This window comes from Protopterus annectens, chromosome 13.part0, assembly GCF_019279795.1.
Source record: "Protopterus annectens isolate FY-2018-M chromosome 13.part0, PAN1.0, whole genome shotgun sequence".
Lineage (NCBI taxonomy): Eukaryota > Metazoa > Chordata > Ceratodontiformes > Protopteridae > Protopterus > Protopterus annectens.
In genome coordinates, this window is record NC_056747.1 from 385,953,072 (window position 1) to 385,975,377 (window position 22,306).

Genomic DNA, 22,306 nt, shown 5'->3' on the forward strand with positions numbered 1-22,306 from the left:
CTGCCATTCATACAGGTGATGGACTAAATTAGCAAACTGGAAGAGACAGATCAAAGTGGCCACATGCACACAATGTGGCATTACAAGCAGACTAAAGAGGAATTTCGGTAAAAGATGATAGAATGCAAAACTGAAGGCACATGGGAGCATAAACAAGACTGGTGCCATGACAGTAAATGAAAAGGGGAGAAGTGGAACAAGCTGAGGGAAAGTCAGAGGTCAAACTATGATGGGAGGAGTGATGCAGCCTACTGGCAGTGTCAAGGGTATAGAGTGACAAATGTCAAGCTGAAAATGAAGGTAAAAAAGGGATGCAAATCATTTTTATATGCCAACATAAGCCTGGTCAGAGCAGCTGAGGAAACTAAAGGGGATGAAGATAAAAGTATCTAAGGTGAGTGATAGGATGCACTCTGTCACACCCTAAAAATCAGACCTGAGCAGAAGTCATAGTAGCACCAATTTCGGAGAATGCTGGAGAACCGATTATGGTTGAGTGGTTCAGTCAAATGTGCAGGAAGGCAGATTTGAAGTCTTTGAAAAGGAAAGAGGATGTAGAGCAAAGCAGATCCCTCAGAGCCACACGCTCCAGGGATCTAAACCTTGTCATCACAATAAACAAAACATGCTGGAGGGATAGGTTCCTGACCCAGAGACTCCCCAGACTCTGGAATAGATTGCCCATACATGTCAAGCAGAGTGCCTCTTTGGTCCTCTTCATAAGGAACCTTGACGATTGGATGGGAGAAAGGAAATTCACCCCGGGGATCACGTCAGTCGCCCTGCTAGACAGGGGTCCAGGGAAGTAAATAGTGTGGGAAGAAATATCCAGGGAATTGTTATGGCTAGGCTTGTATAGGCCCTAGGGCTGATAGCCTAGTACCAACCTATGAACCAGATGGGACTGAGCACAGACCTGCAACAGTTACGCATGTCTGTCGAAGGTACAGTGTCACTGAATAGAGATGGCAACGGCTGCCATTACACCTTGACCCTGTGCAGAAAAGGGGGAGGGATGACAAATACGTTAAATTGTACTTTCACTGTCAACTGCTTCATTATCCCATTGTCTAAACACTTGAAACAAACATTGCTACTGGTACAATAACATTAAAGACAGGGCCGATTAGTATAAAAATGTGGTAATTTGACTAATTTGTAGGTTGGTAGACTCCAAATAACCATCAGCCATCACTCAGAAGTGCAAACACCAGTATTAACACTGACCATCTGTTAGAAGTGCTAAATTTCTGGATTATACTGAAAAGTTACTTTTCTATTCAATTAATAAACATCTGGCACAACTTCCAAGATGGCTGTACATTGGGAGAGGTACAATTAAGCTGTTAGTCAGTGTGAAAATAAATGTCAGACAGCCAGTGGATGTAGACATCTGGGTAAATTTCAGTTAACTGGCTAGAAAGTGCACTACCTGGACACCAGGAAAGAGAGGACCTGAAAGAAAAAAAACAATTCAAAAGGTGATGAAAAGTACTGTAGCTGTTCAGCAAAAAGCGGTGTAAGCTTCAGACAGGATTCCAGTAACCTACAGGAAAGTATAAGCCAAGGCGATTGACAGATGGAGCACATCAACTCAAAAAGGCTAGAAAAAAATGGAGGAAATTTTAAACAGATATGCAGATAAGATGATAAAACCAAGTGGTCGAAATAAAGAAAAGGCGGGCTGAAAATGCACAACAAATGTTTAAAAAATAGAATTAGAGGACAGACCACGTAGGGAAAGCCTGAGACTGTCTGCTGTACCCGAGAAGCTGGAAGGGCAGACTGTATTTGATGAAAGTACAAATAAACAATTGGACTGGTATTCCACAACAGGAATGGTCAAAGGGTATATTGTGGGTGTAAGTTCCAAACCTGGATATGAGAAAACAACCCAGACTTCTAATAGTAAATATGCAATCTTATAGTAAATATGCAATCTTACCAGCAGGAGGAAATTAATTTTGACAAAACTGTGGCAGAAGAACAAAATACTAGAAATGGGAGACAGCAGAGTGTTTGTGGAAAATAACTACTCATTGTACATGAGGCAGAAGAGGATCAAGTTTATCCCATTCAGGGAATGTTGAAAAGCAGGCATGAGATTCAAAGTGCTGTACCCAGCTATTTTAAATATTTTTCCCTGGAAGAAGAATAATTTTTTGAAGTACACACCAAGCAAGAAATACAAATTTGTCCAACAAAGTGAGCTGTGAAACAGGAAATTCTGCTTGTACTTCTGGTAACAGACCACAGCGGCTGTGCCAATGAAACCTTTTCCAGTACTGCAAAGGAAAATGCTTGATGGAGATTAAAACGCATGGGAGTTAACTAGAAGAATAGAGAGTATGTTGGAAATGAAGTGAAGTGGAGACCAGGTTTGTTAAACTTCTAGGGGACTCTAAAGCATATGCCCTACTTCAGGTCATTGTTTGAAAAAAAATACTCAAGTGAGGGGAAGAGGAGCAGGAAAGTTAACTAAAATAATTGTTAACTAAAACAATTTTTTCTTAACAGTACTATTTAAATAGTGCATGATTCTCTGCATGTTCTACAGCAGTTTTCTTTTTTTAAGTGTAATGAGGATACTAATATAAATGGGTGCTCCTGTTTTTTCTTTTTTGCTTTCTCCTCATTCAGTTAGAAATGCAGACACTGCAATGTTAAAAAAGCTTAAAAGAAACAAAAGTAAAAACTGGCGTACTTTTCCTCAAAGCTTCTTAAAACCAACACCATCTCGAGTGAATTTTTTTTAGTAACAGTCCCTTCTTACTGAAATTTGAGCACAAAGCTTCAGGCTAACCCTCAGCACCTCCAGTTTTCTTTCCTTTCCCTTCACAGGTACGAACAACCAGAACTGACTGTAGATCCTAGAGAGTAGACTGAAAGACCTAACTCAACAGAGTCCATGTTGGATAAAAAGACCAGCAAAACTCAATACTGAAGCAGCTGCCAGACTCTCAAAGGAGCAGGTTCCAGGAACTGGCAGACATCATTCGAAACAAACTAGACCCCCCCCAGGCCAACAAGTCTGCTTTGATAGAGGATTTGATAAAGGAAAAAAAGTTTCCTGAAACTTATTTTAACAAAACAGTTTAAACTCTTACACCTAGAATTGTAATCTTTTCAATATTACTCAGTTAAGGTGTTTTCTCCTTTTGTGCAGGTGACCACTGAACGAGCTTACAATTAGTCATTCTTGCCTAGAGGAATGAGTGGGAAAAGGCCATTGGCTTAATTTAGTACCACGTTTTATGAGAAAGCAAGTAAATGAAATAAAGGCTTTTTTCTAATAAACTGTTGTCTGATTCTCATGTCTCTAGCAGACAATCAGATAATGTGAAATGGCTTTAAAATGTTTTCTGAAAGCATTCAATTGTTTAAACACAAATGCCAAGAGGTCCAGCAAGACAAACAACGTTCTCAGTAGAAAAACCACTTTAATGTGAAGAGAAAAGCTTTCGGATAAAATCCTTTATCAATACTGAAAATACAAATACAAATGCAAATGCAGAGTATATATAGGTCTAAAAAAGTCATATGACCGGCAGCCAAGAAGTCACATGACTCAACCATTAAAACAAAACATGTAAAAATAAATAAATATGCAAAGCTAAAAAATGCAACAGCATAATGCATATATGAAAACAAAACACATTTAAAAAAAGCAAGAATGTATATTTTAAAAAAAAGCATGCTTTTATACCTAAAAATCAAATGTACAATCATATACATAAAGAGAAAATCTCATAATCTAGATCTACTCATTCTAACCAAAATAGGTTTAAGGCTGACAGTACTATTCAAACCAGGGGGTGAGTCACCCATCAATCTAATTATCCAGTTATATTCTTTAATTTCTAATTTGTTATTGATGTCACCACCTCTGGGTGAGGGTGAAACATGGTCTATAGCTTTAAATTTAAATACATGCTGCTCACCAAAACAATGGTTTCCCAGCTGAGAGAGCTATAAAGACAAGACAGAACCAGACAGCACTTAATAGAACTACATGCTATGCCATGCATCTTAGCATGGCTAACATTTCTTTTAGATTAGCTCGAGTCTGTGTGTGTAGCTGTCAGTTTGGAACATTTGTTTCCATTAAGATGGTAAGACTTCAATATTTGATGTACATAGTTTGTGTGTTACCAAGTGAATAGGTTTTAGAGGGGTATTGGGGGTGTGTTTGAGGGTTTCAAGGAAACAATCCTACAAGATGGGACAGGCTCAAATGGAGATGACAAATAATTACATAAATTTATCTTGCCAAACAGTACTCGTGTAACACAAGCTGAAGCTAGATACTTAACAAAAGTGGTACGTAAAAAATGGGAATCAAGAATGATGCCTTCTATAATGTCTTTAAATGTCAACGGTCTCACAGATAAATACAAATAGTGTCTGGAGAACCCAGAAGGGAAAATATAACAAAGGAGGGTAGATTTTTAAATTTGTGAAAATATTTGGCATGGAAAATGTGAATTCAGTACTAGGAGTCCGGACTGAATTTACATATTCCCCAAGGTGCAAAAACTGGGCTAGGCTAGACAGAATTTACACTTTGCAGAAACATGTGCATTTAATTGAAGATGGTTATGCACTCAGCAAGTAAAATAAACACAGGGTAATTGGCACTTTCCCACTTATCTGTTGAAGAGCAATTTAAACAATGGGTAGTGGAAATTACTCGGGAGCTATTAGAGAAGACAATTTTCTTCTGAAAATATAGCTAGGGAGTGGGATAAAATTAGAGTTTAAAAATAGAGTGGAAATTAAAGGGAGATGTGGTTAAGAAGTAAATTTAGGATGACTTGCAATTGTTAAACTACTGCAAAACAGCAGGAATCTTACAGGAACAACTGCAGAATTCTAAACAGAAAATAAGGGATTACCTCCAATATGCAGGAGTTTAGAAAGACTGCTGCTAAGCACCTGTTTTTTTTAACTCTAGAGCACAAACTTTTGGCACGACTCTGGCAACGAAGCGCTGCCACCAAACTTAGGAAGCCTATAACAAGGAAGATAAGATCCTGTAGAGGTATTAGAAATACTTTAGAAAAATATAGAAATAAAGAAAAGGTACAAATGGAAGTGTTTATGGAAGAATTAAATGCGTCAAGGTTAGAGGTAGAGACGGCTCAGTCACTTAACAGGATAGGAGGAGAGGAGAGAAAAATGGTGTAAAACCAATCTACAGGAAAGTTTACAGGAATAGATTGTAATCCTGTGGAAGTTTAGATGCTAGGAGTGGAAAATTATAAAGATCTGGAAGGTTTTAGAAGTACCACATCCTTGAAGAAATCCGTTGCAGCTTTACTACCTGAAATGGGTAAAGATCCATCAGATCCAGTTTCATAAAAGCCCATTTCAATACTAAACCATGTGTGCATCTATAATGGCTAAAAATGGCAAAGTGATACCAAACTTGATGGATCAATGTGGTTTTGTGGAGGGGAGGCAAACATTAACAGAACACTGATCCACAGAAAAGCAGAATGTAAAAAATATAACTGCTTGTAGGTCTTTATACAGAGAAAGCATTCAACAGAGTAAGCTGCAACTTTATGAGCAGGGAAATAGAAGCATTTGCATTTACTTTCCCTGATTAAACTTATAAAGCTTGATTAGGAAGATATGAGGAATCTGAGGTGAACGTCAAGTCCTCACTGATAATTTCTGCTTGAGCAGAGGAACCAGTCAAGGGTGTCCTCTCTCTCCCTTACTTGCATTGTACTTAGGACCATTGGTAAAAAAAAAAAATAAGGGACTCAGAAATTCAAGGATATAATTGGTAATGTAGTCAAGAAAAGCTGGCTCTACTTGCAGATGAATTATTTTACAAACAAAACCAGAAAGGGACATTACAGTGCTGTGGAACATACCGAGGCAAATCTTTTCGGGATACAAAATTAATGAAGGTAAAACAAAGGCAATAGTAGAAAAATATACACATTTTTTGCAATATCCATACTCGTGGGATATGAAGTATTTAGGAATATGGATTAAAAATGATTCTGATGTGGCCGCTAAGGATATGTGGGAAGAGACCAAAAAGACAATACAAAAACTGAAAATGGAAGCTCTTTTATATGGATAGCGATAGTAAGATACAAGAAGTTGTAATGGTTTAGTCTCTTATCTTATACATAGGTCGGACATTTTTAAAATCAACCAAAGGAGAAGCTGTGGATAGCAATAAACAGCTGAAGGATTTTATCTGGGAGAGGAAGATGGCAAGAGTAAAGTGGGATAAGATTATTTTTCCAACAGAACAGAGTGGATTGGGATTGCCAGATTTGAAGGTGTACTTCAGATCTATACAGTTAAAGCTTCTATACATAGCAGAAAACTATAATTCAAAGTGGAAAATGATGAAACGGGGGGGGGGGGGTCTCAAGAAACCAGTGGAGAATGGGAGTTTGGATGCAGACCTTTAAGAAGAGTAACAATCATACAAAATGTATTTGTAAAGTAGCACCTAGTATACTAAGAACCAAGCCAACAGTGGAATGTAGAAAAGATTCTGCCAATATGGAGGACTGCAATTGAGGATACAGACAATAGGCAAGAGAGGGATGGAATTTAGTAGAGAACTGTGAAAGGAACAAAGGTATTGGGAGCAAATAACTAAAAAGAGGGAAAGGTAACAGAATGCGAAGACACCAAGAACGTATTTGGACTTCAGGTTAGAGACTGCCTTCCCATCAGATTACAGGCAAAGATAAAGAAATGGGGAGGGGGTTATAAACAAAAGACCAGCAGTGGTAAGTTTAGTAGAATCTAGAACAGAAGTTGCTGTTAAATGAACTGGAGTATGTAAAAACTGCATAAGTTTAGAAAGGATTGGGAAGAGATTAGATAAGTAATTCACAAATAAACAATGGGGGATATATATGTCTCCCAAATATGCAATAAAGTCTAGAAGATTTAGGATCCTTGCTTGGAAGTACTTGCATAGGTGTACTTGTACTCCAAGTAAATTCCAAAGAATTTTTCTTCAGGTATACAGCAAATGCTGGAGGTGTGATGGGGAAGAAAGAGGAAATTGGGAACATATATTCTGGGAGTGCAATAAGTTTGCAGACTTTAAAGATTCCCTGCAATCTGTTTTGTCGGAGATGCTAGGTGAGCTAATTGGTGTAACTAAGGAAATTATTTTTTGACTTATGATACAGAATCAGAACTGCCTAGACATAGTAAGGCCTTGCCGAGTCTAAATTAAGATGGTGGCCAAAAAGCAATTACAAGAAAATGGAAATCTGTCTAAACCAACTTTACTAGAAGTAGCAAAATAGTAAGAGAACTGGAATTGGGATATTTGGAAAGGGTAGGAGCAAATTACATAGGAAAAAATGGGAAGTGTGGAATCAATACATGCCGAAAAGGAGCAAGGTTTAAAAGGGAGCAGGAACTGAATGAGCTATGCAATGGTTGACTGTGGACTGGATATATTAAGTGTCTGCAGCTACAGCTGACAGAATGGTTCATAATGTTTGCAATGAAGATTGTGTCGGTATGGCTTATTTTCATTTATATACATGTAAGATTGCCTAGGTCATAAAAAGAAATGCCTGGCACCAGCATAAAAAGGAATGCGGTGTCAAAGCCTAGCTTCAAAGAAAAGGATGGCTTGCACTATAATCTGTATGGAGGTAAAAGTGACATGATGAGGAAGCCGATAATCAAGTGTGTAGGAAGAAACAGTTGTGCAAGTAAACTTGCCAACAATATTTGCTTGAATGATCAGTGCAGTAACCTTACATGGATAGATTACCGCAGCTTACAATGACTGGGAGGAGAAAAAGATGAGTCCAGAAAACCCTGGAGAACTACCCCAGCAAAGACAGTCCTTGACCTGGAGAAGGAATCTAGTTTATAGTACTTTGGAAAAAAAGTGTGTGCATAGAGGCCACCTTTCTGCTTCTAGAACACTAATCCAACCCTTTCCAAAAATATAAGGTCCTGGTGGAATGAGCCTTGACCCTGCCTGTACTAATCTTGTTGTGGTGGGTATAATAAAAGGTAATAGCACAAGACAACCACTTGGAAATGGTCCGCTTTGACACAGGTTATCCCTTAACATTCAGAAAAAAGGAACAAGTGGTCAGAATTCATAAAATATTTTGTTTAATCAAGATGGTAACAGTGCAGTCATTCAAAGTATGGAGAACCCTTTCTTCCTCCCTACTGGAAAGGATACAGGGAGATTGATAGCCTGGATCTCCAACACTTTTGGCATAAATGAAGGATTAGTTCTCAAGAAAACCTCACTTCGTGGAAAATAAGGATGACCCACTAGAAAAGTTTGCTACTCAGATGGTGGTCATGCAGAGGTCAAAGCAATCTAAGTGTCTTCCACGCTAAGAACCTCAAGTCACCACTAGTAGCTTGTTCAAATGAAGCCAGGTTTCGTACACAAAATTAATATCCATATCCCCAAGGAAAATCCAACTGTTTTCTAGGAGGCTTGGAGGAGGATGGCAAGTTTCACAAATCTAGAGTCAGAAATAGTAGCTCTGACAGGGTGCTGGTTCCTGTTTGGTACCAGATAGAAAATTTCCCTTTATCAATATAACATTTTCTAGTAGCTTTTTTGTCTCGTTTAATACTTGCTGCACACCCTCAGAAAATGGGTGCTATTACGATTCAATCATCCAGGTAGGTATTTATTTTATTTATTTAATTTAACATTTGTTGACCGGGAATGTCTGACTAGGTTCCACAGAGCCTGTTTTCAGTGGAGGCCCGGGGAGAAATGCTCCAGATGCATGTCTTTGGAATGTGGGAGGAAACCGGAGTACCCGGAGGGAACCCACGCGAACACAGGGAGAACATGCAAACTCCACACAGAAGGCACCCCAGCCGAGAATCGAACCAGAGAACCTCTTGCTGTGAGGTGACAATGTTAACCACTGTGCCGCCCTTGTAGTAGTAGTTGCAGGTTGTTTGGAGTTGGGATTTATCAAACACCCCTAGTCTTGTGCGAGTAGGTCCAGTCTGTAAGGAAGGTTATGCAATTGGCCCTGGCCACTTTCAAATGGGAGAAGCACTGCTGCTTATGCCAGAAGGGAGTCACCACAATTTGTACAATCCTGAATCTTCAGAAAGCCTGGATATTGTAAAGGGCAGAAAAATATACAGTAACACACCTGTCCAAGGCAGAGATGTGTCTTCCAGGTCTTCTTGCATGGAGTTCTGGAGCAGAATTTTGCAACTGATGTGAGTGGAGGTGAATGTACAGTTGTGCAAGTCTACTTATAAACAGTAGATGTTTTGTTCTCTGCTGCAGTAGCCTTAGCTATACAGATTACATCCTAAGATGCAACAGCCAGCTAGTTTCTAAAAGCTTCAAGACACCTTCCATATACCCAAACCAGCTGGCAGCTTGAGCTCACAGACAAGTGTGGGTGCCAAGCCCTTCAGAGCTTTCCTGCCAAAAGATGGAGCTGAAGCCATGAAAGACAATGCTAGGAAATTAACCACACCATGACATAACCATGCCAAAAAACAAGGGGGGTGGCTACTGCAACACTGATCAAACATCTATCAAGTTTACTGAACTGTTTTATGGTCTTCATAACAATCAATGCTACAATAGCCTTACCTATATGGATAGATTACCCCAGCTTGCTTTGGGAGGTGGAACGAGTCCAAGAGCCCCAAGAGAATAGTCCTTGCAAAGCCCAAGCTAAACCTAGAGAAGAAATCAAGCTTTTAGTGCTTTGTAAAAGTATGTACAGAGGATCAAGGTGCAGCTTTTGCAAAAAGCTATAGATGAAGCCAAGACTCTGCCTGGAATAGTTTTGTACTTGTGAGTATAACAAAAGGAAATAGCCTTAGACAGATTGGAAATCTGCTTTGACACTGGTTATCCCTTCTTATTTTCACAAGAAATTAACTACTGATTCTAAGATCTGAAAGATTTAGAACCATCAAGACAGTACCCAAGCTGTCTATGGACATCCAAGATATGTAGTATCCTTTCTCCCTCATTTTTAGGTTCAGTAAAAAACTGGGAGACAGTTGGACTTAAATTACTGTCTGATACCACTTTCAAGCATAAAAAGGATTAGTAGTCAAGGAACATGACTGCACTGACTCACCATAAAAACTGAACTCCTGACACTCCTTGCATTTCCCATGTTAAGAGCCTCAAGTCATCCATGTTAGCTGGCTCAAATGGAGTAAGTGTAGGCTTCTCTAGCACAAAATAAAGATCCCAAGGGGCCACTAACTTTCTTTGAGGCCTTTGACTAAAAAACCCTTTTGACTTGAGAATGCTTGACAGAAGGATCCATGAGCAAACATGCTTGACAAAATGAACATTGATAGAAGAATAAGAGGCCATAGGATAGTAACTTACAAATATTGTAAAACCAGAGAACTAGCCTTAAATGGGTGTCAATTATGTCGGCTTCACATTGAAAACCTTTACAATTTTTTAAAATAACTTTCTAGTGGCAGGTTCTCTTACCTCCATTAGTATCTGATGAATGTCCTTAGGGTCTTGGTTCCTTTTAGGCACCCGTTTACTATCATCCAGGCAATCAACTGAAGTGACACATGACACCCCCATGTGAATACTTCCAGTCTGTGAAGAAGCTTGTAATTGCCCGTGGCCATTTTCAAAAGAGAGAACCACTGTTGCCTGGGCCAGAAGGGAGTCACCACAATTATCTTGAGGGATTCCTTCCGAATCTTCATAAGTACCCTAGTTATTGGTGGAAAAGCATACAAGAATGCAGTCTAACAGCCATTGCTGCATACAGTCCTGCAGTAATCTCTTGCCATTTAGGCGGATGCAGAGGTAGACTTGAAGTCCCCCAGATGGTTCAAATCTTGAAATACCCCCGATCTAGTTTCCATGCAGGAGTGTCTGGCCCTTGTCCTGCTCAGCCATGTAATTTTGCTCCTATAGAATGTAGGATACCTACAGAGCATGCCTGATGTGAATCTATATCACAGGCTAATGTTGCTATTCTGGAAAAGCAATTACAACATGGTTTCCCCTTTCTTGTAGCACATCACTGGGGTACTGTCTAACAATCTGAGGTGCCAAGGACCAAATATGCTTCATCAAATTGTGTACCTTGATCAGGGCAAGCATTTCTTAAGTGCTGACATCTGTCCTTGGGGTCCTACACACATTACACTTTTATCCCTCCTGAAACTGCTCCCCAAGCAAAGTGACTAATGTCTACTTTGGAACAGTGAGAAGGGGAGACCTGGATTTAAGGAAAGCTGTCTCTACCAAATGATTTCACATCTGACCAAACCCCAGCACTGGAACCTGAAAACACAAGCTGTGACACTGCTGGAACCAGAGAGACTTCAGATAGCACTGTATCTCTCATGGGGGGGGGGGTCTTGCCAGGGGTATCATGAGACTCAAAGAATAAACCAGACCCAAAATCCGGAGGCATTAGCTTGCAGTAACTGGTGGGTGATTGGAATACCCTTGAAATAGATTTAAATATACTACTCTTTCCTGTGGAAGAAAAGCTCTTTGGACTATGGTGTTCAGTTTTAACATCACAGAAACACAATCCTGTAAGGAGCTGTCCAAGAGTTTTGAAAACCATCTGTGTAAGACCTCTCACCAGAGATGGATCCTGACACTTGAGGAAAGAGAGACTCTGCAAAGATAAGTCTTCTTCTTTCAGCTTTCCCTTGTTAGGGGTCACCACAGTGGATCACCTGTCCGCTCATGATTGGCAGTGGAGTTTTACAGTGTCGAGTTGCCAGCCCGGCACCCAACCTTCCACAGAATACACACATACACGCACTCACACCTAGGGCCAATTTAGTGTGTCCAATCCATTTACAGCATGTCTTTGGGATGTAGGAGGAAACTGGAGCACCCGGAGGAAACCCATGTGACCCCAGGGAGGACATACAGACTCCGCACAGAAGGCACCTCAGCCGAGGATCGAACCAGAGAACCTCTTGCTGTGAGGTGACAAAGTTAACCACTGCACCACCGTGGCCACCCTAAAGATAAGCAGGTCTAAATATGGAAAAATGTGTCCTCTAGCCTGCACTCAGATATAACTGGAGCCATTGTAAACACACTTGGTGCAGTGAATAGTCCAAAGGATGGTGCTGAGAACTGAATGTGATACACATACAAAGCCTTAAACAGCTGAAGTCTAGATGAATGTGGTGATCATGTTTTAAATCTAATGTTACAAGGAAACTGGTTATAGGTGATATTTTGAATTTGGGCACTATTACAAACAGATTTAGGAAAGATCAAGAACTGCTCTCAAAGCACTTTATTTGGCCCTAAACATTCTTGAATAAACTTTTTCCCACCTGGGAAGGGAGGAACAGGTGCTATCACTTCTGGGACAGTACAAGTATGGTCAGGAGGATTATGAATTAACCCCTGGAAAGGAGGAAGTTCTTCCCCACTATCACCTGTAACCTTGAATGATCTTCAGAACCCATTTTCTGAAATTATCTGCCAAAGAGAGTAGTAGTGATTTCAGACTTTCTGGGAGACAAAAGGGCTGCCAGGATGGGAGGGGAAAAGGTCTAAGAATCACTCTGACTTGGACTGTCTTGCTTTTGGGATTTTCTTCTTGAACTCTCCTGGGACTGAAAAGTGATTCTCCCTTGCCCACTGAGGGGACACCAAACAGCCTCAAAGGATGTGGCTAACCCACTGCCTTTTTTTTTGCCTTACAGTGTTTACCTGTCTTTGATACAGTTTTGTTTACCAACATTGGATAACAATGAGTTACAGAATTCTCAAAGTTGGAAAAGGACAGCTTATCAGCAAGCCCCTTTCATAACAGTGTCTGATCACCTCTGCAGCAGATAAGCCAAAACCTAAACCTCTAATGAAAGAAGTTAAAATAGCATTTTAACATCTGGGAGGCTCTGAGACCACAGCCAAACCTCACAACAGCACGAGTGGCCCATAGCCCCTTTACGTATCGAGTCGTACACTCACTGTATACAATGAGTACTGACTTGAATGACAAAAAAATATTTAAAGCAGATTTTTCCTCAAGAGAGGAAACGACAGCTGAAGAATTCCTCATGCTTTCAGTATTGGTCGGAACAAACCTTAACATACAAGCCTCTGACCCTTCAAAATGCAGAACTTCACAGCTGCAAAAGTATACACCGCCCCCCCGCACATACCAATACTTTTCCCATTCTTAGAGCAGGATAAGGAGTCCGAAGGGAGAGAGAAATCAACAACAAGCAAAGGCGAGTAGTATTTCTGGAATTCAACTTCAGGTCTTTTACCTGCACGAGGTGGAACCTGTTTATCACAATCTCGTCAAGATTACACTGATATAGTGTATATCATGGACAGAAGTAGGTTAAAAAGTTAAAACTGATAACTGGGAGCACAAGCCCCAGGATAAAAAGGGCCCAATCCTGGTAGGCACACTGATGCTAGGAATGGAAAAGATGATGGCGCAGAATCCTCAAGAAAAACATTCCTCCAATGGGGCTAGGCCATGTTCAAGGAAAGATAAGCCCAAAGCAATGACAGAATGGACTACTGAGGTTAAGAAAAAAAGAAATTATATACTGTTACCATTCTGCAAGAAGCCCAGAATTTCCAGACGTAAGATATACAAAAAGATTGAGAGAAATTAGAGAAAAGAAAATTACTTGCACAAAAAAAGCTGGCAGAAGCTTCAAATAAAAGTGTGTTCATTAGTACAACAGATTTACGAAAAAGATTACACAGACCAAGAAACCTTGGGCCATTAAACAGCTAGAGATTTTTGAAAGGTGTACAGAAAGAAATATGGACATGGGAAAGAGAGATCCGATCTTCTCTTTCGGCTGTACCCATTAGGGGTCACCACAGCAGATCATACGTTTCCATTTCTTCCTGTCCTCTGCATCTTGCTCTGTCACACCAACCACCTGCATGTCCTCTCTCGCCACATCCATAAACCTTATCTTAGGCCTTCCTCTTACCTGGCAGCTCCATCCTTGGCATCCTTTTCCCAATATACTCATCCTCCCTCCTCAGCACATGTCCAAACCAATGCAATCTCGCCTCTCTGACCGTCTCCAAACTGTCCAACCTGGGCTGACCTAATATACAGATTCCTAATCCTGTCCATCCTTGTCACACCCAGTGCAAATCTTAACATCTTTAACTCTGCCACTTCCAGCCCGGACTCCGTTCATTGTCAATGCCACCGTCTCCAACACATACAACATAGCTGGTCTCACTACCCTCTTGTAGTCCTTCCCTTTCACTCTTACTGGTACCAGTCTGTCACAAATCACTCCTGACACTCTCCACTCATTCCACCCTGTCTGTACTGCCTGCCTGGAAAGAGAGATCTGATATGGTGCAATATTTATAAAAAGGAAAAAGCCAAATTGAATCAATACAAAAAAAGCTGTCCCAAAGACATTCGAAGAAAAATATAGGAAAAGTTATCCAGATATGGAAAAATGTCAATACAAAAAAGACCACACAGAGGGAATGTAGTTCTGAAGACTAGTAAAGTAGAAGTTAAAAAAACAAAAAGCTAAACTTATGGAATACCTACAAAGTAAAGGATTTGGGGTAGAAAGTCTAACACCAGTTACATCATGATGGAGAGAGTCCCCCAGTTTAAGGAGAAACAGCAGACATCTGAAGATGCATGTACATGGAAATAGATTTAATATGGTGCAATATTTATACAATTGAGAAAGCAAAACTAATTAATACTAAAAGAGCAGTGCAGTACCAAGATATTTGAAGAGAAATATAGGCAAAGGTATGTAGATACGGAAAATTTTACGATACAAAAAAAAAAAAAAGGTAGAAAAGAGGATTAGAAATGGAGAAGTTAAAGAAATAGAAACTGAGGTTTTTGGACTGCATTTTTTGTGTCTTTTGGCTTTTCCCGGTTAGGGGTTGCCACAGCGGAACTCCGGTCCGCTAATGATTGGCAGTTGATTTTTACGTACCTGCTTGCCAGGCCTGATGCACAACTTTCAACGAAGGTACGCCCATTCACGCATGTCTCCACGCAGAACACGCTCTAGCTGAGAATCGAACCGGACAGCGTCTTACTGTGAGGCGACAACGCTACCGCAGCACCACCACGGTGGGTTAGGTTTTGGATTACATGCAAAGTGAAAAAAATTAGCTCTGATAACAAGAGATAAGAGCAATAGATCCCCAAATTAAGGAGAAACCAGTGGAGTGAGCAACATCTGAACAGTTGCCATGTGTAGATACTTTGTTACCTTCCACAGGAAACCAGTAGAAAATGCAATTAGAGTTGCACAGCAAGGGGAAGAACAGGAAATTCTGGTAACCCTGAAAGTCAATGTGGAATGATACGCCAGTGAGTTCCATATGAATGAACAGATGACACAAACTATGAAACTGAAGGGCATGGCATGGCAAAGGAAGATACTCTGGAAGCTTCTGTGGAATGCCCGCAGGAAATGGAACAAAGAATACACCCTCAGTTTAGTAGAAAATTATCTAGGATGAGAGTAACTTGATTTAATACAGACAGATGTATTAAGATCAATGAAAGAAAAACACTACAGAAAGTCTATAAAACCCAAAAGGTTAAGTTGTTAAAACAAATTAACACAGTAATTATAACTGTTCAGAGAGACTCATGCGATATAACATAAGTAAATAGGTTATATAACTGTGCAGCTAAACTAATAAAATCTTACTACAAAATCAAATACCATAATGGAAGTCTCGAACAGAAAAAACTATAAAGCAATTAAGACCAGAAGTGTCACTGTTAAGAGTATGGAAGTTGGAACAGATCAACAAAAATACTTGGAAAGATGGATGTGATAAAAGCACTGCGCAGTATCGTAACAGATCAGGATCTATCGTGCACTCTCTCAAATAAACGAGAAATATCAGTACAAGCAGAAAACTTAGAAGATATGTAGATAAATACAAGAGAAAAGTACAAAATAAGCAATTTAATGACCCCCCCTCAAAAAAAAAAGTTAGAGAATTGGGAAAAGGCGGCAAAAGGAACCGAAACACAACTAACCTAGGCATAGGCCAACTAGGCAGCCACCTAGGGTGCCGGTCTAGCAGGGGCGCTTTTCCAGTATTTATTTGGTGTAGGTAGACCAGGATGGGGGCACCAGGTAGTGTGGTGGGGGGCGCCATGGAGCCCTTTTGCCTAGGGCACCAGTTGATCTAGGGCCGCTCCTGCAACTAACTAAATAAATTGGATACATTTTGGAGAAATATCTATGAAGATCCTGTGGAACAAAGATGCTAAATGGATAGAAGATGTAAAAGAACAAGTTGAAATGTACAGGATATGAAATGGGATGAAGCAACAGCCAGACAGCTTGAAACAAAGTTAAGAAAAGCTCCTAATTGGAAACCTCACCCAGGCCCAGATGCAGTACCAAACGTCCACCTAAAAATAATGTCATCATTACATGAAGATTTAGCCAGGAGTAGGAACTATTTACATGCACACTGGTAACAGACACAAACCTGATTAACAGAAGAAACACTACTCCTATTTAAGAGCAAGCTATCCTAAAAGTTATATACCAATAACTTGCCTTCCGACAGCATATAAACTATACGCGGAAATTAATGTCAGAGTTTAGTCATTTAGAAAACTCAGTCATGACAATAGAACAAAAGGATAACAAAAGTCATATGAAACAAAGGATCATTTGTTAAAGTCATAACAGAAAACTTACCCAGGAGGACTGCCCCTTAGCTCCTAAATGCTTTATCCCATGCATGGGTTTCCCCCAAATTATCTATGGTATAATCCCATTATTAGGAGTAATATAACTGACCATGGGATGGGTAAGGCCAACCTATAACCAAATGGGACAGGTTATTTTGAGGAAATTAGGCTTAAAATGGCCATCAATGGCAGCTAACCTACTACTTCCCTATGAACCAATCAAACTCAGTGCAGAGCTTATAAAAAACTGAAAAATAAAGTAAAATGTGATAAAAGGAAAAAGATAAGTAATATGCATGGTATGGGCCGCCAGTATGGAGGTCAGTACTGGATGCGTGCGGAAGTGAAATAGGCAGTGGGAGTATCACAAAGCCTTCAGCATAGGGCCCCATTTCATCTAAGACCAGCCTTGCATATACGGTTGTAATTATCTTCACTGTGAATGTCCCCTCGTATGATATACCAACAAAGTGTGCACACAGGCCTGTTATAATGTAAGAGCATTGTAGTTGCAGTTCAGCAGGAACAAAAAAGGCCGCTTAGGAGGAGTGGCAATGACAGTGCAATTCTCTGGAAGTACCCTGGGCCCCCCAAACACTGGCCTTGCTCTTCAGAAAACATTTTTTTTTTTAACCAGAAACTGCTAAACTGGAAGGATGAGGAGTCCGAATTAAACCCGGAGCCAAACCTAATAAATTGCTCCTGTAGAAAGTGACAGGAGAAATGCTGTGTTTTGACAGGAAATTATGAAGAAGATGATCCACTTGCCAGGAAAAAACTTCCCTAGATACAGGCATAATAGTCTGGCTATGCAGAAAGTTATTCCCTGCCCCTTTTCCCAGGACCAAGTGGTTCTCCCTTGCCCACCAAGGGCACTTTCCCAAGCAGCTATAGAGGAAGTTTGTAACCCCACTCCCCACTGGCTGTGGGGACAATTCCAGAGGGAAAACAGATAAATGGTCTAAAGAAGCAATAATGGCTACAGCTGAAGCACTAGCAGCCTGCTCGGGTGGAAAATGTTTAGTAATTTTATTTTGTGGTTGAAGAACTGGTAGAGGGTTCCATGGTGGAGCAAAAACCATGTCAGATTCCCAGGGAAGCCTGGTAGCAGTAGTTAAGTAGTAAACTCTTCCGCCAAAAACACAGCAAAAAGCACTGGCTCTAGCCCCAAAAAAGTACAACATAATTGCTACCTCAGTTTTTAAACTGGCTTAAACTTTTTCCACAAATAAGTTACACTCCAGTTTTACTAGAATTCACATGGCAGTCAAGCATTTTTCCTAGCTTAAAATGATTATATTCACAAAGTTAATTTTTTATCATAAGTGACTGGAAGGCATTTTTCTCCAAGGAGAGCTACCCAGCAATGGAAAGAGTTAACCAGCTAGCCAACCATCTCTGTAAAAGCTCCCAAGATCGCTCTTTGGTGCTCAAACAATGCTTTTTAGTCAGCTCAGCTTGATCGGACTGGGCATGTGCCCTTGAAGTTCTGGAAGCTGTCCTATTGTATCCTGTGCAGGATACAACCCACACAGCCAGGGCTAATGCAGCACTGTTAATCGTCAAGAAAGGGGGGGGGGTGTTAAAATAAGAATACAAAAGGAGTAATAAGTTGCAATAGCCTAACACCTGGATCCAGATTCACCATTAAGCACTGAAGGATTTATATCCGAAAGCTTTGCTGTAATAAAGTAAGTATTGGCGTTGGAATTTTTTTTTCCCTGTTATTCAGCTTTTATTTTCCACCTTCTGGTTTAACACGACATCAGTCTTTGGTCTGATGTTCCAGCTTCACCATCACAGGGTGGTACAAGGATACCGGTAAGATAAGATACAACAATATTGCATCAGAGTGCACAGTTAAATGAAGGAATGAACTTGCTCTCTTACAAATCCGACTTCAGGCAGTTAACAGAATGGATATGCTGTCTCGTACCTTTCTTCTGGATGGTTCTTTAAGCTGTAGGTGGACAATATGGGAAGTAGTACAAGGTAGAGGCTACTAACAGACTGAAATACGGAAAGGCAGTTTGCATGTATGGAACAAGTCAAGGGCATGTGTCAACCTGGGATTGTCAATCTGCTGTTAATTTTGTATGCCTTGTGCTGGAACCAGCCCTTGGTAATGAGAAGGTTCTAGACAAGGGTGCAGCTCAGAGGAGTGGTCATAACCAAATAACATTAAGACTGCTGGCATAATGAAAAGTATGGACAATGGAGAGTGCCAGAAGCATGTGACTTTAAATAAAATGTTATATAATTTACAAAAATGCACTTGTTATAACTTCACTACCACTAACACAACACAAGTGACTATACATGCCTTTGCTAATCAAGTCTTTCACAAATAAAATCCCAAAAAAGTACAGCAAAATTATGCTGTGCAACAACTTTACCATGACAGTGGAAGTTCTAATACAGGGATCATTGCTATAGCGGCAATAATAGTAAATGGGGAATTCAGCTTCACTATGGAAGTTGGAGTGCATGGATAGATGTCAGAGTTTTACGCAACCCTTGTGCTTACTTGTTTTCTCTCCATGCCAGTGAAGTCAAGCTGATACTAATTAGACAAGGGGAAAGCAGTATCCAGTTTTTGATCTTAAACACCACTGCCTTTGACTAAAGATTAGGATGCAAGAGACGACAGGCACTGCAAGCCTGCAGTAGCAAAATACTCGTACACCTAGAAATTAGTTTTAGCTTTTTTTCTGCTTGGAAAAGGTATGGATGGCATTAAAGCATCTACCTCACAAATATTTTGCAACTATTTCTGAAAAAGTGTCAGGAATAGGAGCTGCTATGGCTCCCTACTGAAATGTCGGCACTTTAAATGCTAAGTGCCAACAAGCCTAAAGAGCGACTCTCTTAAGATCACACTCGTTTAAAGTCTGCCTGCACTTGTATATACCAGCTCAGATTACCATACCTCAGAGAAAAGGGAGTATGTGGGGGAATTGCCATCTCAGACTTGGTGCATGTAGGCCCATTTTTCAGCCAGTCCCTGTTTTGGGACTTGCTGCAGCAGGTCCTGACATTTCAAAATGGTTATCATGCTGCTATAGCAGAATAAGCTCTCATCTGTCCCTTCAGGCAAACCATGACAACCACAGCAAGAACAATGCAATTACAACTTGTCAAGTCTGCTTGGATACAGGTCTTTGTAGCTTTCCTTAAGGTATAAAAAGCTGTTCTAATTTTCTGCTGTTCCTTATTTTATAGGTCCACAAATATTACGGTAGTATAACAGTACCCATCCCCCAACAATGGCAGCTAAAAAGATTGGTTTTGGGGGTGGTAACAGAATCAAAAAGCAGGAAGAATGATCTGGTGGTTTAAGGTCACAGTTTACTGATGGAAAATGATGTCCAATTCACCTGCATACAGACAAGACAAAATGATCTCCCATGACAAGAACTTACAGACAAAACCAATTGATGGATTAGAAAAGGAAAGCATAAACATATCCAAAATAAAGTGGGGACCAGTCTTGTGTGTGGTTTAAGTTGCAACATCTCATATGAGAAGTCTTTACAAGTAAAGTGGGAGGGGATCCATTCACGGACATGCTTAAACTGACAGCTGAACATTTTATAGAAGCATGATCCAGAGCAAAGGTAGGGTGATTGAGAACAGGAGCACCTGCTGATGCCTTCACAGATAAGACGTGTGGTTTGTAACCTACTAGAAACTTTGCAAAAACAAACTCTCAAAAAAACAAATAAGCCAAAATATAGCAGATACTTCTTAAAACAGAAAATTTATTAAACGTTAAAAATGGTAAAGCGCTTTTCATCTACTCGGTAGCAGACTTCATCAGCTGATGAAGTCTGCTATTGAGTAGATGAAAAGCGCTTTACCATTTTTAACGTTTAATAAATTTCTGTTCATTAGCAGACCGGAGGTCCGCTGTGGCGACCCCTAACCAGGAAAAGCCGAAAGACACAACAGCAACAATAAATTTCTGTTTTAGGAAGTATGTTATCTTTTCGCTTATTTATTTTTTTGTTGGTTTGTAACCTAGGAACTGCTCACTTTCAGAACCTACACATGAAACTCCCTGAACCGTCAGGATCAAAGTTAAGATTATGCCAAGGGATGCAGATGATGCTGCCATAAATACATCTGGTACCACTGGATCTCATGTGAAGTTCTGCCAACAAAACTATCAGAATAGGTGCATTGCAGGTTTGTGAAGGGTGCCAGATTGCAAATCCTGAGCAAAAATAAGACAAAGGAAGTGCAACTGAAAGTGCCTACCACTGTTCCCAGGAACGACATCCGTGCAGATTCCTAGGCTAATTAGAAGGGGCATGGCTAGGTCTAGGGTTGTCACCAGTTTTGACCTGAATTGGATCAAGCCATCATTCCAGAAAGGACAATGCTCACCTCAGAAATCTGAAATGAGCACTTAGTAATTAGCCCTGGAGCAGTGAAAGCCCAAGGGCAAGGATGTAAACAAAACAAAATGGTGCCCGTCTTTCTATGAACCCAAGAATCATCATGCGATATTGAAAATGGTGATGACTTTCTGGTCCCGGCAATAGAGGCAGGTGGCTGCCAGACCAGACCTTCTGGTCCCGGCAATGGAGGCAGATGGCTGCCAGACCAGAGAGTGCTACACTTTTCTGGGTAAAGTTTGGAACGTGTTCTAATTTTCTCAATGAACAGAGTTTAGCTAGTGTCTTCTTTATATATATATATATATATATATATATATATATATATATATATATACACACACACACACACATACATATATGTATATGTGTGTGTATATATATATATATATATATATATATATATATATATATATATATATATATATATATATATATATATATATATATATATATCAGAGTTCACTGTAAGTATGGACCAATTCATTATAAATACTTCCCTCAGCTCTTTATCATCACATGTATAAAACAAAGGAATTTTCAATTGTTTATTTACTGAGGTATTAACAGACTTTACAGTGTTTTTCTGTTGCGGTCCATGGTATGGTTGGGGCCTACTATTCCTGAGACTAGTGACCTCACTTAAATTTCTCTCAATTTCGTTGGTGCGATAGCCCCTCTTTGTTAGCCTCTTTTCTAAGCCAACAATTTCATTCTTGAAACCTCCTTCTGTGGGGTTCAGCCTTGAGGCTCTCATCCCTTGTCCTTTTATTACGTTTCTAAAGACATAGTTTGGGTGCATACTTTGTCTCGATAATAAAGAATTCCTATGACAGGGTTTTCTAAATTCCCCTGTATTTATAGAACCATTATGTAGTCTCTCTATATATAGATTGAGATATTCCACTTTTTTTACTACATGAGGCCATGGTAAATCTTAGACATTCAGTTAAGGTGTTAATCGGATTCTTAAAAATTAGTAACTGTGCCAGAGTTCCTGTCCAAATTAGAAAGGAGTAGTCCACGAAACAACAGTAGAACATAACATATTGCATAAACATATTCTTAAAAAGGACAGCGTGTTCCCAGTGTGCAAAAAACATGTTGGCGTAGCTATTGGCACATGACGTGTCCATAGCTACGCCATCACACTGGACATACATATCCTCGTCATAGGTAAATATGTTATTCTCGAGGGGCTATCACACCAACGAAATTGAGAAA

General features: G+C 40.0%; 1 protein-coding gene across 3 annotated transcripts in view; it reads right to left on the reverse strand.

Annotated features, from left to right (window-relative positions):
• Window positions 1-22,306, reverse strand: part of PWWP3A (PWWP domain containing 3A, DNA repair factor) — a 705,148-nt gene that overhangs the window by 654,580 nt on the left and 28,262 nt on the right. The gene's annotated exons all lie outside the window — the stretch shown is intronic.